Raw genomic sequence first — 14,579 nt, forward strand, 5'->3', positions numbered from 1 at the left:
AACAATGGTTGTGTGATCTCTAAGAATAATATGTTTATGGCTTTTGCACCCATTGTGAATGGATTATTTGTTTTAAATCTTGATGGTTCACCTGTCTGTAATGTAAGTGTTAAAAGGCCTCGACCTAATGATTTGAGTCACACCTACTTGTGGCATTGTCGTTTGGGTCATATAAGTGAAAAGCGCATGAAGAAACTCCATTCTGATGGACTTCTAACTTCGTTTGATTTTGAATCATACGAGACATGTGAGGCTTGCTTGCTAGGCAAGATGACCAAGACGCCTTTCACAGGTTTTCCTGAGAGAGCAGTAGACTTGTTGGAACTCGTACATAGTGATGTATGCGGACCAATGAGCACGACGGCTAGAGGAGGATTCCAATACTTCATAACTTTCACTGATGATTTCAGTAGATATGGCTATGTCTACTTGATGAGGCACAAGTCTGAAACCTTTGAAAAGTTCAAGGAATTTCAGAATGAAGTTGAAAATCAGCGTGGCAAGAAAATTAAGCGGTGTTGAAGCGGTTCAGCATGGAAGAGGCAAAGAAAGGGTTCTTGCCTATGTCACATGGCATACATCTCAGCAAGACTCAGTGTCCTTCGACTGCTGATGAGCGGGATCGCATGAGTAGAGTGCCATATGCCTCGGCTATTGGATCTATCATGTATGCAATGATAAGTACTCGCCCATATGTTTCATATGCGCTAAGTATGACAAGCAGACACCAATCTGATCCAGGTGAGAGTCACTGGACAGCGGTGAAAAACATTCTTAAGTACTTGAGAAGGACTAAAGATATGTTCCTCGTCTATGGAGATGAGGAGGAGCTCGTTGTAACAGGTTACACCGATGCTAGTTTCCAAACCGACAGAGATGATTCAAAGTCACAATCAGGATTTGTGTTCACGCTGAATGGTGGCCGATTCTACGACAGAAGCCGAGTACATCGCGGCTTCGGAAGCCGCGAAGGAAGGTGTTTGGATAAGGAATTTCCTCATTGAGCTTGGTGTGTTTCCGAATGCGTCCAGCCCATTGAATCTCTACTGTGATAACAATGGGGCAATTGCGCAAGCAAAGGAGCCAAGGAACCACCAGAAGAACAAACATGTAATGCGGCGATTTCATCTCATTCGAGACTTCGTTAACCGGGGTGAGATCAAGATATGCAAAATATACACGAATCTGAACATTTCTGATCCGTTGACAAAACCACTCCCGCAGGCTAAGCATGAAGCGCATGTAAGAGCTATGGGTATTAGGTACCTTCTAGATTGACTCTAGTGCAAGTGGGAGACTGTTGGAGGTATGCCCTAGAGGCAATCATAGAGATGATGATATTCCATTTGTATCCATGATTTGTATATTGTGTTCATTGAATATCCATTCAAGGCTACTTGAATTGATTTGCAATTATGTGAATTGTATGTGAAACTCTTTACTTGTATGGTTACTCTAAAGTTGTCCCTAGTCGGAGTTCATGTGAGGACACACATGAATATTAGACTAGCACATGTATTAGTTGATGACTATGTTTCACAAGTCATGGACATGGAGATGTTGAACTAATAATGTGGACACATGTGGAAACATGTGCTAGGACTGACCCAACACGAGAAGTAGTTCTCTCTTTAAACAACATATACGCTTTGTCCTTAGACCTGAGATTGTCGCATGTTTTCTAGATGTGGATCGACCTACTTAGGGGCTATCAAACGCTACGCCGTAACAGGGTAGTTATAAAGGTAGCTTTCGGGTTTGTCAAAAAGCATGCTATGAGACATGGCCAATCAAGATGGGATTTGCCCCTCTCTGATTGAGAGTGATATCTCTGGGCCCCTCGAGTGATCGGATCCGAAAATGCATGGCCATGCTACGTACGGTTAAGAGTTAACCTACAAAGGGATTCCGGATCACAGGATCGAGAAAGAGCGGTCGGCTTGTAGCTAGACCAAATATCGTGAGGCAAAGGGAATAGCATGTATATTATGTTGTGATGGTTCGTCTGATATGATCTTCGTGTGCGTATAGGAGTTGGCACGTCTTGCTAGAGGCCGCTACCGACTATTGGGCCGAGTAGGAGTACTCGGGCCATGTCTATACGTATCCGAACCCATAGGGTCACACACTTAAGGGGCTGGAAGCCCAATTCGGATCAGATCCGAGTTGGATTAGGTTTAGAAGTACTAATGGGCCTCGGATCCAGAGGCCCGTCAGGAACCTCTATAAATAGAGGGGTGGGGGCACCCTAGGGTTTACACCTTTTGGCGAAACACACCTGCCGCGCCTCCCACGCCCTCTCCTGTTGCAACTCGCGGATCTAGCAGTCCGGCTTGCGACGCTTCCTCCCTGCACGTGTGGATACCTTGGAGGTGTTGCACCTGCAGCACTCCGACGAGCCACGACGAGCCGACGACGAGCCGCGACACCGGAGGCGATCTTGCTGCACGTGAACGAGCTGCTGAGAAGCTGCTGGACGTGATCGACTACGTTGATCGACTACGTACGACTACGTGATCGTCTTCACTGCATCGACGCATATCTACATCTTCCGCACCAGTAGTACGTCAAGTGGTAATCCCGTGATCCCTATACGGCAGTTCTTCCTGGTTATACGCGGTAGATTTTTTGAATTGCGCTAGTGTAGCCTACCTCGTATCCCAACAACCCAGTTGGCCGACACCACCTTCCAGGGACTCCTACTGCACATCAAAGAGAAATAAGCTTCTCAGGAGTTTGAGCCAAATCATTCACCGACTACCCGGCCAGGAGGTGTGCCCCTTTGACCAACGAAGAAATTTTCAGAAAAAGGTGGCGTACATGGAAGGGTCCGAATCGGAGGAAGAAGTAGAAATCGGCCTGGCAGAGTGGGTAAAAGGGAAAAAACCAATATCATGCCCGTTTAGTAAAAAGGAACCGGAAACATTTGGTTTCGACACATCCAAGGCCGATAAGATCTTCGACTTGCTGCTGCAAGAGGGATAGATCAAGCTCTGACCCTACCACACAATTTCGTCGGCCGAGCAGCTCAAGAACATGAAGTATTGCAAGTGGCAAAATGCCACATCTCACGACACCAATGAGTGCAAAGTCTTCCATCAGCAGATGAAGACTTAAATTAGTTATCGAGCAAGGAAGACTTAAATTCGAGGTCCCCACGAAGCCACCAAAGCCGATGAAGATCGACCAGCACCCCTTCCCTGCTAACATGGTCGACGCTGGAAGAAACGCGCTCCAGACCAAAGTGCTGACGTCAAAATCGGCCAGAAGAAGTGGAGGGGTCGACCCGAGAAATCAAACCTCGGCCGAAGATGTTAAAGGGAAAGGCCAGATGGAAACTGAAGGCGAGAACTCGGAGAGACCATGTTGGCCTATCCCATCCCGGGATCTGCTCAACAAGTATTAGAGGCAATGGGAGGACACAAGGCGTCGGGAGGAGATGGTGCGCAGACATGAGGATCACTGGAGATGCCCGTTCTTCATCCACTATTGGGAAAATAACTTCAGACTACCATCGGCTGATAATTGCCTTGAATGCAACGGTCAATATCGCAGCAGCCGCCCGTTCAAAGGGTCACACTCCGAGGATCGAGGATGAGAGCCGATCAACAGAAACAGGCTCGAGCGAGAGGATTGGCGTGTTTCAGTGCGTGATCGGCTGTTGGGCAGAGTAGACCAGCGCAATCGGCTGGGGGGCAGAGCCAGTACACATGATCGGCTGCATGAGGTGGCCAATGCAAGAATCTCAGGCGAAACCCCCTTAGGGTGAGAGTCGGACTGGGAACGCGCTAAGCCACTGAGCAAACCAGTGAACCCCAGATGGTCTGACTAAGTCCCAAAAAAGGAGAGTCCAACGTTGGCGCCAATGGGAACAGCAAGAAGAGGAACAAAGGCAAGCGGTGGACAAGAAAGAAGTCAGACCTCAAGTTTGGCACCCCAGAAGGAAAGCCGATGAAGAAAACAACGATTAGGATTTGGCTGCTGATGTCAACATAGTATTCATCTTGTTGATGGAGTTTATGGCTCCCGTCGACCGTGACAACGCAGCTGAAATAGAGGAGCAAATGGCACAATTGGCTTTGGAGCCAATTGTCGGGCATACATCCTAGGCCCATGAGTAGGCCCTGTGCGGCCCACTAAGGGGCGTACTCGGACACAATCAAGACTAGGGGGCTACGCGGCAAGAAGCGTATCCCACTCGGACTAGTTAGGTGTGCATATGGAAACTACTCGGTCTACACCGAGTAGAACTTTGTAATCGTACCCGACTAGGATTCAAACTTGTAACCCTACCCTCACGAGTATATAAGGGCGGGTAGGGACCCCCCTCAAAGACAACTCCTTCAACACATCCAAGTTCAATACAATCAACTCACAGGACATAGGGTATTACTCAATCTAGCGGCCCGAACCTATCTAAATTGTGTCCCTTGCATCACCATTGACTCCTTGATTCTCGACGGCCCTTACCGCAAAAAAGACCTCCTAGGGTACCCCCTAGGTGGGTTGCCGGTCTAAAACACCGACAGCTGGCACGCTAGGTAGGGGAAGTCGTCGAGTTTCTCTGCGCGAGTTCGATGGCACCTGTCGTTATCAAGCCTGCATATGCTAGGATAGTATCTCTTCAAATATGAGTTCGATGGCCACTCTTTTCTTATTTTCTTCGATGCTGATCAAGGCCCTCAATCGCTGACCCGCCAAATCATCGAGCTCCCCCTTCATGAGGAGGGAATAATCATCGGCTGTCAACTGATCTTGAAGTGATGTGCGTCTGGACCCCATCCTTAATTCCCAAGGCAATACTGCCTCGTGACCGCATACGAATTGATAAGGAGATATTTTAGTGGCTCCGTGACAGGCCATCCTGTAGGCCCATAAAGATGCAGTCAAGGATGCATGCCACCTCTTGGGCTGCTCCTCTATCTTTCTCTTGATCAACTTCATTATGCCTTTATTGGATGACTCAACCTGACCATTAGCTTGAGCATAATACGGAGAAGAATTTAACAATTTAATTCCCATATCGGCGGTGAATTCTTCAAACTCTCCCGAAGTAAACATTGTCCCTTGATCGGTCGTGATGGTTTGAGGGATACCAAACCAATAAATAATGTGGTCTCTCACAAAATCGATCATAGCGGCTGATGTCACGGTTTTTAGGGGAACTGCCTCCACCCACTTGGTAAAGTAGTCAGTGGCTACTAATATGAACTTGTGTCCTTTGCTTAATGGAGATAAATCTGTCCGATGAGGTCTATTCCCCAACCACTAAATGGCCATGGCTTAATTATTGGGTTCATAGCCGAGGCTGGTGCACGTTGCACATTACCGAACTTCCAGCAATCCTGACACCCCTTATAATATTTAAAGCAATCCTCGAGTATCATCGGCCAGTAATAACCATTGTTCCTGATCATCCACTTCATCTTGTGAGCTGACTGATGAGCCCCACATACGCCATCGTGAATTCCTCTCATCAGAACCTTTGCTTCTTCTACCCCAAGGCATTTGAGTAGTACTCCATCAATCGTCCGGTAAAACAAATCATCTTGAAGTAACACATATTTCATGGCCTGAAAATGCACTCGCTGATCCACTTTCTTGGACGGATCTTTTAAGTAATCGGCGATCTCCTTTCTCCAGTCGTTGGCTGCAAGCTCTAGAGACATAGCCCCTTGAATCGGCCGATACCCGGAGGCATGTTGGGTGAGCCTATTATCTTCCTTGTTATAACTTCTAGGAATATGCTCAATAGTCGCAGACTTGAACTCCTTCAATAATTGGAGGCAATCTTCATAGTAAATGATTAAGATATCATCTTTGCATTCGGACTTCCCAGTTAATTGATCCACAATGAGCATGGAATCCCCAAAATCTCCACTGTGTCGGCCTTGATTTCTCTCAATAATTGGATACCCTTTAGAACAGCCTGGTACTCCGCCTGATTATTGGTGGCGGACGCCTCTATCGGCAGAGAGAAATCATAACTTGCCCCCCGAGGAGATATGAGGATGATGCCGATCCCTGATGCGGCCCCACATGAGGAACTGTTGAAGTACAGTGTCCATGGAGCTAGCTCAACGACATCGATTCCCGGTCCACAATGCTAGGCCATGAAATCGGCCATTACTTGGCCCTTGACAGCTTTGGTTGATTCGTACCTCAGGTCGAACTCTAATAGAGCTAGAATCCACTTTCCAATCCTTCCTTTCAAAATCGGCAATGACAACATGTACTTGACCACATCATCTTTGCACACGACTATGCATTCTACCGATAACAGGTAATGCCTAAGTTTGGTCCATGAAAAATACAGACAAAGGCAGAGCCGTTCCACTGGGGAATATCTAGTCTCAGCGTCTAGGAGCCTTCTGCTGACATAATAAATTACTCTTTCTTTCCCTTCAAATTCCTGTACCCGCGCCGACCTAATAGCTCGTTCATCGGCCGACAAGTATAGTTTGAATGGCTTGTCAGGCTGCGGCGGAACCAACACTGGCGGCGAGACCAGGTACTGCTTGATGTCATCCAACGCCTTTTGCTGTTTCTCACCCCACACGAATTCCTGGTCGGGTTTTCACAACAAAGAGGTGAAGGCTTGAATGCGTCCGGACAAGTTGGATATGAACCTCCGGATAAAGTTAACCTTGCCGATTAGGGACTGTAGCTCAGTTTTGTTCTGCGGGGCTACAACTTTATTGATGGAAGCTATAATCTTCCGGTTGATTTCTATCCCATGCTCGTGGACCATGAATCCCAGAAATTGTCCAGCCGAAACGCCGAAGGCACATTTGTTTGGGTTGATTTTCAATCCATGCTTCCTTGTGCACACCAATATCTCTCGCAAATCGGCCAGATGCTCCTGATGCCCCCTTGACTTGACCACGACGTCGTCGATGTAGATCTCCACCAGGACACCAATAAGCTTGTGGAAAATATAATTCATAGCCCATTGATATGTAGCTCTGGCATTTTTTAAACCGAAGGTCATCACTACCCAGTCAAACAAACTGAGGTGGCCTGGGCATCTGAAAGCCATCTTTGAAATGTCTTCTTTGGCCATTAATATCTGATTATACCCAGCATTACCGTCCATGAAGCTGATGACTTTGTGTCCCGCGGCGGCGTTTATTAAAACATCAGCCATCACCATTGGATACCCATCCATCGGCGTAGCCTGATTAAGATTCCTAAAATCAATGCACACACGCAGTTTCCCATTTTTCTTGTATATGGGTACAATATTGGAAATCCACTTGGCATAACGGCACTGCCGAATAAATCCTGCTTCAATCAATCTTGTAATCTCGACCTTTATATCAGGTAGAATTTTAGGGTTACACCGTCGTGTAGGCTGCTGATACGGCCGATACCCTGGTTTTATAGGCAACCGGTGCTCAACAATGGACCGGTCTAGACAAGGCATCTCATGGTATTCTCAAGCAAAACAATCTTTAAATTCTTTTAACAAACTCGTTAATTCACACTTATACTCGAGGTCTAGACTAGCACTAATAGACGTTGGCCTTGGCTTGCTGCCGTCTCCTAGGTCCACCATCTCCAATGAATCGGCCAACGTAAATCCATGCCCAAGCTTCCCGTCTTCTCGGACGAATTGATCCATTTAGTTTGATCCTTCAGAGCCGACTGCTTGGATCGACTGTAGACCAAAATCAAACACCCTCAGGAAATCGGTGTCCCAAATCCTGCCAGATATGCATCTGATGTGCTCGCAGCTCCACTGTTGCGTGTCGGCCATGGCAAAGCCATAGGCGAAATCAGTGGTGACTATCTTGATGTTGTCGCCTACCCACTGGACAAGGCACTGGTGCATTGTAGACGGGATGCAGCAGTTTGCGTGGATCCAATCTCGCCCGAGCAACATGTTATAGGACCCTTTGCCATTAATAACAAAGAAAGTAGTGGGTAGGGTCTTATTGCCGATCGTGAGGTTGACGCAGAGTGCTCCTCGGACCGGGGACATGTTGCCTTTGAAATCCTTGAGCATCATGTCCGTCTTGGTCAGATCTTTATCACCTTTGCCTAATTTTTGGAACATAGCATACGGCATGATGTTGACCGCAGCACCTTTATCCACCAGTAGCTTGGCAACTGGCCGTCCGTTGACGTGTCCTTCGAGGAACAGAGCCTTGAGATGTTGGCGTTTTTCATTCTCAGGTTTCTCAAAAGTGGCTGTCATTGGCTCCAAAGCCAATTGTGCCATTTGCTCCTCTATTTCTGTTGCGTCGTCCCGATCGGCGGGAGCCATGAACTCCATCGGTAAGATGAACACCATGATGACGTCAGCTACCGACCCATGATTGTCGTCTTCTTCGCCGGTTTTCCCTTTGGGGCGCCAAACTCGAGACCTGCCCCCTCTCTTATCTATTGTTTACCTCTATTCTTCTTACTGTTATTCCCATTGGTGCAAACGCTGGACTCTTCATTTGTAGGATTTAGTCAAACTGTCTGGGTACCATATGGGGTTCACTGGTTTACCCGGCGTTTTGCATGCTCCCAGTCTGGCTCTCGTCCTAGGGGGTTTTCGTCCGAGACTCTGGCATCGGCCATGTTCTCCAGCCGATCATGTGCGCTGGACTTGCCTTCCAGTCGATCTTGCTGGTCAACTCTGCCCCCCAGCCGATCATGCACTAAAACGCGCCGATCTTCTTGTTCGCATCTGTATCTACTGATCGGCTCTAGTCCTCGATCCCTAGAGCGTGACCTCTTGAACGGGCGACCGCTGTGACACTGACCATTGCACTCGGGGCAATTATCGGCCGATGGTAACCTAAGGTTGTTCTCCTAGAGGTGGATGAAGAACGGACACCGCCAGTGACCTTCGTGTCGGCGCATCATCTCCTCATGGCGTCTCGATCTTTCTTGCTGCCGCTGATACTTGCTGAGTAATTCTTGGGAGGTGACAGGGTTAGGTGACCTCTCCGATTTTTCACCCTCGACTTCGATCCGTCCTTTTCCTTTGACATCTTCGACCGTGGCCTGATATCTAGGGTCCACAATGCCACTCCTCCTGGCCGATTCTGACGTCAGCACCTTGGTTTGGAGCGCGTTTCTTCCTGCATCGACCATGTTAGCGGGGAAAGGATGTTGATCGATCTTCATTGGCTTTACTGGCTTTGTCGGAACTTCGAACTTGAGTCTCCCTTATTCAATGGCCGATTGTATCTGCTATTGGAAGATCTTGCACTCGTTCATGTCGTGGGATCTGGCATATTAAAATTAGTAATTTTAATTTAGTAATAAGTCATAAATGGTCATAATACTTATGTTAACTTAAAAATTGGAAAAAAATAAATATTTTGACCATCCAAAACCTTAGAAAAATAGTGCCTATAGTGTTATTAACATATTTACCATGACTATAACATGTACTTGTTTAATTGTATCTAAATTTATTGTTTAATATTTAATGGTTCTAAAAAATGAAATATTTAATATTTTAACCATGCAAAATTAGTTCTTGTTTAATAGGGTGATTTTTTTTGCAAATAGTATTGTTAATAAATAAAAAATTGCATAAACCCATAGAATACATTACATATCATTACAATGGTTCAAATACATTACACATCATGATCATCTAATTGAACGTTCATAACCTTCCTCTTGACGAACGTCCTTGGTTGTAATCGTGACGTAAGTATGGAGCGTCTCTTTGGCTAATAGAATGATTGGGCCAACCTTGACTAAAAATGGAGGAAGATCATCGAACTAATCATAATCTTTTGAAATGTCAGTCTTGTCCTCAACTCCAATGATTTTTCTTTTCCCTAGAAGAATTATGTGGCACTTTGGCTGGTCATCTTACTTACTAGCACCCTTTTGTTTTGGTTTGCTTGACATATCCTTCACATACAAAACTTGAGTCAAATCATTGGCTAGGACGAATGGTTCATCTCTGTATTCAATCTTGTTGAGGTCCACTATTGTCATCCCATAATTATCTGTTGTTACGCCTTCTCCAATAAGTTTCACCCATTGGCACCGAAATAGTGGGATTTTTAAAGATCCATAGTCGAGTTCCCATATCTCCTCAATGACACCATAGTATTTGTTTTTTCCATTGTTGTCTATTGCATCTATACAGACACCACTATTTTGATATGTGCTCTTTTGATCTTAGGCTCTCGTGTAAAATGTGTACCTACTTATCTCGTATCCTTGGAATGTCGATACTGAGATAGATGGACCCCTAGCCAACCATGCTAGTTGTTCTTTAATCGTATCATTATCCTTTAGTCGTCGCCACAACCAAGAGGCGAAAGTGTCAATATGATGACGTATAATCCAAGCCTCAGTCTTCCCTTGGTTTAAGGACCGTACAATGGTCTTGTGCTCCTCCATATATGGAGCCACCAGGGATGATTGTTGCAGGACCGTGAAGTGTGCTTTACGAAATGTACTCTCATCAATGTCCATCCTAGCTTTCCTCCCTAGTATGCCCTTTCCTTTGAGTCTCCCCTTATGTCATGATACAGGGACTCCAATCAAACTCAGGTCATCAATAAAGTCAACACAAAACTCAAGAACCTCCTCTGTTCCATATCCCTTTGCGATGTTTCCTTCTGCACGGGCACGATTACGAACATACTTCTTTAGAACTAACATAAACCTCTTGAAAGGGAACATATTATGTAGAAATACAGGATCGAGAATAAAAATCTCTTCAACTAGGTGAACTAGAAGGTGTGTCATGATATTAAAGAAGGAAGGTGGAAAGACCATCTCAAAGCTGACAAGGTATTGCACCATATCATTCTTCAGCTTTAGTAGATTGTTTGGATGGATTGCCTTCTGAGAAATCATATTGAGGAATGCACATAGCTTCACGATTGCCATTCTCACATTCTCTGGTAGAATACCCCTCAGTGCAACAGGCAGCAATTGTGTCATCAGGACATGGCAGTCATGAGCCTTAAAATTTATGAATTTCTTCTCTTTAATATTTATTATTCCTTATATATTTGAGGAGTAGTCTGATGGGACCTTGATATTGTTCAAGCACTCAAACATCCTTTCCTTCTCTTTGTTGTTAAGAGTATACCTGGTAGGATGCAAGTAATGTCCATCATCTCTCTTTTACTGATGTACGTCATCTCGTTGTTTCATATGTTTCAGGTCCCGATGTGCTTCAATTGTATCCTTTGCCTTTCCATATGTACCCAGGAAGCCAAGCACATTCACGCAAAGATTTTTCGTCAGGTGCATCACATCGATTGCGTTATGGAACTCAATGACTTTCCAATAAGGTAGCTCCCAAAATATAGACTTCTTCCACATGGGTGCATGTCTGTCCTCGTTGTTCCGAAGAGGTTGGCTACTAGAGCCCTTGCCAAAGACTACCCTCACATCTTTAATCATAGAAAATACATGTTTAGCATTACGGTGAACGGGCTTAGTACGTTTTTCTTCCTCGCCTTCAAAATGCCTTCCCTTTCTTTCTTAATGGGTGCTTAGTAGGAACAAATCGATGATGGCCCGTGTACACAACCTTCATACAATGTTTCAAATACATGTTGCAAGTATCATATAAACAGTGCATGCAGGCTCGATATCCCTTGCTTGTTTGTCCGGACAGATTATCAAGTGCCGACCAATCATTGATGGTTACAAACAGCAATGTTCGTAGATTAAAAGTCTCTTTTTTATCCTCATCCCACACACGTACACCTTCTTCATTCCATAATAGTAAAAGTTAATCAATCAACGATCTTAGATAAACATCAATAGTGTTGCCAGGTTCTTTTGGGCCTTGGATAATTACCGACATCATAATGAACTTCTACTTCATGCACATCCAGAGCGGAAGGTTGAACATACATAAGGTCACAGGCCAAGTGCTATGACCACTACTAAACTCACGGAATGGATTGAATCCATCCATACTTAAACCAAACCATATGTTCCTTGCATCCTTTTCAAACTTGGGAAATTCTCTGTCAACTATTCTCCACTAGGACCCATCAGCAGGGTGTCTGATGATTTCATCTTGCTTATGTTCTTCTTTGTGCCAACGCATCAACTTTGCATGTGCCTTGTTTCTGAACAAACGCTTCAAGCGCGGTACTACAGGGAAAATACCACATTACCTTTGCAGGAACTTTCCCTAAGTAGAGGGCAAACAACCTTTTTCGTTAGGTATGTTGAGGATGGCAATTTGTTCCCCTCGAGAAGCATGTTTTTTATGATTTTCATTAACTCATCAAAACCCTTGTCAGAAACTCCATTTTTTGCCTTTCATTGCAGCAGTTCCAGTGTGGTACCCAACTTTTTGTGCCCCTGTTTGCAATCTGGGTACAATAATTTCTTATGATCATCTAACATATGCTCGAACTTCTTTGACTCCTTCACATTCTCGCAGTCTTCCTTTGCATCTCGCAACACTTGACTTAGATCCTCAATAGAACCTTCAGCCTCGCCCATCTCTTCTTCAGCCTCGCCCATTGGAGCATCTACAAAGGCACCTCCTTGAGTCCAGTTAGGAATGTTGTCATCTTATTCTTCATCATCATCTTCCATCATAACTCCTCTTTTTCCCGTGCTTGGTCCAAACAAAACAGTTAGGCATGAATAGTCTTTCTGGATGAGTAATCCTTCTCATTTTTGCAAGTTATGCATGGACAATAAATGAAATCGGACGGCGGTTTGTTGGATTCTGCCAGATCGAGAAAACCACACAATCCATTAATGTACTCCATGGAGCGTTTGTCTGCATTTTACATCCATTGCCGATCCATCTACAAAGTATTACCGAACCATTAAGATATTCTGATCGTGCATATTATTATGAAGCATAATAAACTCTGACCTTGAAGATGTCCTTTGTCATTTTTCTACAACTAGAACTTCTTTCAATGGTCTAGAGTTTACCCTATAGTCTTTGAGAACCTTCTTCCATTATATATCTCCGAATGATAACTCATGCATCTCATACCTTGTATCCTTTGAGTTTGATCACCCAAACCATATTCGAAACTTCCAAAAATACCTTTGGATAAATAGTATTTCGCCGGGCATAGTGGAGGTCTAAACTAGGTAGGAAGAAACTTGGGCTACTTATGTGAGCCAGGTACAAACATGAAAATAACTTCTAGATATAATCCTACACTCAAGGAGATGAACCATAAAAACTGAGCAAACTCAATAAGAATCATGCACTCAGGCATTCAACACATTATATATAGTCTTATCTCAAGGCTGACTCCTATAACTTTTAAGATCTCGCACACTTATCGGTAGCTACTTCATGGCATGTCAAACAGGGTAGACTCTACTCTTAGTGGTTCAAGATCCTCTCATTTCCATCCATGTGCCAACTTTCGTCTCAGCCTTCTTGGTTTTCGTGGAAACTTGCTTCGATGTAGGTAAGCTAGAAGATTTCAAGGCAAGAGAGGTAGAATTAATATAAGCCAAGGTGGTATATATCAAATAGAGCATTTAGAATGTTCCTACACTATTGACCAATCTAGGGTTGCATGCTACAGTCAAGTACTGCTCTGATACCAACTGAAACGAATCGGATTTTTATTTTTGAGAATCGACTCCCTGTACCCTTGTGATAGTCCCTGGAACAGTAGTTATTACGTACAGAACTCATTTTAACATAATATCATTTCCATACAATGAAATTAGAGTACAAAGTTGAATATTTACATCCATAATAATGTGGAATACAAATATGGTACAAGCCCCTTAGGCTAAATGACAAGTAGAAATCCTACGAATCAGTAGCAAGGGTTTCAAGTCTTCTTCTCCAAACTTTACCACAAGCATCCTTGAGCGAAGCAACGCAACCCTTCCTTCATGAATTCTTCGTGTACAGACTTTCACTCCAAGTCCAAACCTGCACACTCACAAACTGTACCAAGGAATGGGACAGGTCCACGTCACCATCCGTATGCAAGCTTTAAATGGTCTAATACTAGTATTCAAAAGTAGTAAAGGAATAGGCTTGGGTTTCCTATGTAGCAGCAAGCATAAAGAATAAACTTCCATATCCACCATCCTATCTCCCAACACATTAGGAACTCCTGGCACCCTAGGGCCCCTATCACCATCATCCTATATCCATCACTAGGGTTGATGCGAAGAATCCCTCTGGTCGCGTCTCAACAATTACAGCCGGATCCTAAAGGGAAAGGGAGCAGCTTCACCTCTTCCCGATTGTTTTCCATACATCTATGGGCTCACTAGAAGGTTTGGAAAGTCCTAGATAGAGGGCTGTATACCGAGATGTGTTAGACATAGAGACTACGGTGCAGGGCGGCGTGGTCTACGTGGCAAGACAGAAACTAGTCAAGGATTAGGAAACTGCTCGTAGCAATTAGAGTAGGACTCACTAGTCAAATCTGACTAGTATTCTTGTAAAGAACTAACCTGTAACTCTGCCCCCTATAATATAAGGCGAGGCAGGGACCCCCTCCAAAGCAATTCAATACAACCAACACACAGGACGTAGGGTATTACGCAATTTAGCGGCCCGAACCTATCTAAATCGTGTATTCGAGTTCACCTTCGAGTTCCTGATCTCAACGAGCCCCACGCACTAAACACTACCT

General features: G+C 44.7%; 1 protein-coding gene across 1 annotated transcript in view; it reads left to right on the forward strand.

Moving 5' to 3' along the window:
• LOC117849205 (uncharacterized) overlaps window positions 1–14,579 on the forward strand; it is a 32,777-nt gene that overhangs the window by 14,124 nt on the left and 4,074 nt on the right. The window lies entirely within an intron of this gene.

The sequence above is a fragment of the Setaria viridis genome, chromosome 3 (assembly GCF_005286985.2).
Source record: "Setaria viridis chromosome 3, Setaria_viridis_v4.0, whole genome shotgun sequence".
Lineage (NCBI taxonomy): Eukaryota > Viridiplantae > Streptophyta > Magnoliopsida > Poales > Poaceae > Setaria > Setaria viridis.